Raw genomic sequence first — 3,746 nt, 5'->3', positions numbered from 1 at the left:
AGGCGGCGGCGGGGAAGCTCGGGAGGGGGTGGGGAGCCAGGAAGGGGGCGTCGATGGGGCTAGGAGGGGCGGAGACGGCACAGGGAGGGTGCGGCGGCGACGACGCGGAAGCGTGCGGTAGGGACGGCGCAGGGTGGCAGAGGGAGGAAAGAGGAGAGGAGACAGAGATAGAGGGCGACAGGTCGGGAGCGACGTTGTTAAGTGAATTTTGAAGCTTTGACGTCCGCCTCTCTTTTGCCGTCAGCTAGCGGGCGGCAAAGAGGGGCCCCATTAGGGTTTGACAAACAGTGGGCCAAACCCCCTCTTTGCCGTCTGCCAGTAGATGGCAAAGCTTCTTTGCCGTCGCTTTCTGGTGGCTTACGACAAAGCCTACCTTTGTCGTCTGCTAGCGGACGGCAAAGAGAGGGCAGACGACAAATTTACTGATTCGAGTAGTGTATGAGCCTTCCTCCCCAGTTTGGCACCTCGCCCGTGGCTCTACAACCGTCTTCGAGCAAGCTGGTGTTGGTTCTCGCCCAACCTAGACTCGGAGCCCCTGGCTCTTCCGCAATAGTAAGCGCAAACCTTGATGAGGAGATGCAGCGCATCATGGCGCCGCTGTTCTAGCGAGCTGAAGAGACTGATGACTCAGTTAGTACGGTCATGGACCTGTCCTTCCTAGAGTCCATGGCAACATGCATCAAGGAGATGTAGAGTAGGTACAGCTAGAAGTGGCAGGCGCTCAAGGAGCAGCATAACTCCGGCATCCTCACGGATCAAAAGCTGGGGGACAAGGGCAGCGAATTGCACGAGTGGCACAACAAGCAGTTCCAAATCCTTCTGCGGCAACATGAGACGGTAACCATGGCGAAAGAGGATGTCGCTGCACGCGAAGTTCGTTTGGCAGAGCATGGAGCGCTTCTGAACGCCAAGGAGAAAGACATCTCTTCCCAGGAAGAGAAACTCGAGGCAACCCTTTGCAACAAGGACGGAGAACTGGAGGCCCTTGTCCAGCAATGCACTAAGGATTTGGAGGATAGGCACAAGGCGACCCGCGACATGCACACCGTTGACCCAACTGCCCAGCTAAAGAAAGTTGCCGATGATCTTGCCGCTGCATCATTGCCAAGGCTGACCTCAATCAACAGGTGGTCAAATTGACAGAGGATCTTGCTGGGAGTGCCAAGAAAATTGTGGCTCTCAAGGAGGAAGCACCGAAGGTTGATATTCTCCTAAAGAGGTGCAATCACATCTTTTCTCAAAGAACCAGGATCTTGACACTGCCAATGGCACCATATCACTGATATGAAGGCAATGCTTGGCACCTTGGTGAGCGGAATCGAGTCTGCCGGAGCCCGTGAGAAGCAGCTGATGAAGGAATTGGACAACACGAGAATCCTCCGGAAGGACGTAGAGGACAAACTAGAGAACCAAGTTGAGCAGTGTGATCTTTGGATCAAGAGCCTGGTCGACATTGCTGAGCGCCACTCTGCCTAGACTGGAATGATGGGTATGAGGAGCTCAGCCTTCTCAGTCAGCAGGCATGAGGTTCCGAGCATCAAGCTAGCGCTCTTCTTCGAAGGCTTCATCAAAGGGCTGAGGGCACATGAGGAAGAAAAAGCCGCTTGTTTTGCAAGCGAGTGCCGAAAGCTTTCCCGCGATGCCCTCTTCATGGTCTTGAGCAACATCGCCTATCGCCATCCGGACCTCAACCTTGCTGATGGCTTCAGGTTGCTGCCGGCAGGTGCCGATGTTTCTGCAGGCCGGTCCTTTCGCCGACAAGGTCCTCTCTGTCCCAGGGTCCCCTAAGGCCGCCAAGCATAACCTCAAAACATTATTGTCGTCGTGGTGCCCTGTAATGGAACATTATGCATGTCTCGTGTTTAGGCCCCGTACTACTTTTCTTTGTGTTGAACTGATGTTTAATTAATTTTAAGTTAATGCTATCCCTCTTGTGTTTTACCCATGGATGTTCGTATGGTTAGTTTCTTTCTATGTGTTTTGGTTGCCTGACAGTAACATGCTGCCGCGGTTGCTATGAGGAGAGGGTCCTTAGCATTCAGCTGGCGAGGACATGTCCCGGAAGGTTTTTCCTTAGGAGTCTTTTACGCTGCCACCCACTTTGTTCCGTAGTGCTCGAAACAAAAGCGGTTGCGCAAGACAAATACAACAAGGTGCCATCACATGAAAGGAGTTAACCATACAGAAAAACTTGGTTATCCGAGGGATAAGCAAATGCAAACTTGGGAGAAAAAGTTAGTGGTTATGTTGACTTAGCTTTTTTTCATGCTTCCTTCCTCCTTCCGTCGTGGTCGTTCGTCACGTCCGCATATCTCAAGAGGATGGCATTCACGTGTCTGTTTCTGATCCGCGACATCCATCAATGGTAAAAAATGCACCAGGAGAAAATTTGGCAGTTTATCAATTGCGCATAAACCCCTGGCAAGGGCCGGAGGGGATCGCAAATCCTTTGCGGGTGATAATGCATGGTGCAAGATAGGGCCATCTTGTAAGGTGGAACCCTAAGATGGATATTTTCACACTTGGAGGGGAAATAGGGGTGAACACCAAGAAAGACTAAGAGGAATTCACCCCAACAATACCCAATTACACATCCACTAGAATAGCAACACAAGATCCACAAGTTCACAAACACAATCAAAGGAAAGATAGAATGGTAGAGTTCTTCCCACTCCTAAGAGATGAGGTCTTGATGATGGTAGTCTTCTCCAAGAGGTGGTCTTGAAATCCACGAGTGGATCCTCTCCTAAGAGGCCTTGATCTCCAATAGAGTGGGTACAAGGAGAAAAGCACTCAAATATCTCATCTATGTCTTTTCTAACCCTTAACATAACCCTAGGTATGAATTATATAGGTTTGGGGAGGTAGGAGACGAAGTGGGTGCGAAATGGAGGCCCAATAGCCCACATCAGCCGACCATCCTGTTGGGCCCGTGCGCACGGGGTAAGTTGGCCCCGTGCGCACGGGGGTCCCATGCGAACGGTACACACCCGTGCGCACGGGGTGCTACAGCCGCAGCTCCCATTAGTCCGTGGGCACGGGGTCTCGGGGGCCCGTGCGCACGGGGTCACCTCGGACTTCCTGTCCAGCTGCTGTTCGGCTCCGTCTTACTCCGTGTGGCCTTGGGGTGGTCCTCCTACTCCTTGGTGATGCTCCTGAGCTTCTTGCTAGTGTGCCTCTTCATACCTGCTGAGGCATAGAGTATTTGGGTGACGTAGCAACCAAGTTCCGTTTGTGTCCATATGCATATCAAGTAGGAAGGAGTTCACCTCGGTTTCCATTGCACGTGCTCTAGCTCTTGTCATGGGTCCACGTGGTGCTTGATGTGTTGGTGTAGAGTCCATGGGGATGATGGAAGGATGATTCGCATCATTTCCCCCCTGGGAGAGATCCGTCCACGGATCATGATCTTCATCACCATGGTACTTGGCCAAGTCTTTGATGTTGAAGATGTTGCTTACGTTGTACTTGTCGCATGGGATGTCGATCTTGTAGGCGTTGTCATTGTAGCGTGCTAGCACCTTGAATGGGTCGTCCGCTCGTGGTAGTAGCTTTGACTTGCGCTCGTTCAGGAAATGGTCCTTGCGAAGATGAAGCCATACGAGATCTCCCGGTTGGAACACCATTGGTGTTGTTGGTGCAACCAACCCTGGTTCCGTTGCCCAGACTGTGCACAGGCACGAGAATAGATCACGGCACCAAAATCAGACCAAATCACAAGAGATCAGATCTTTAAGGGACCAACA

Source organism: Triticum urartu, chromosome 7A (genome assembly GCF_056163025.1).
Source record: "Triticum urartu cultivar PI428250 chromosome 7A, HENAU_Tu73, whole genome shotgun sequence".
In the NCBI taxonomy this organism is placed as follows: Eukaryota; Viridiplantae; Streptophyta; class Magnoliopsida; order Poales; family Poaceae; genus Triticum; species Triticum urartu.
Note: the sequence above shows the minus strand (reverse complement) of the source record.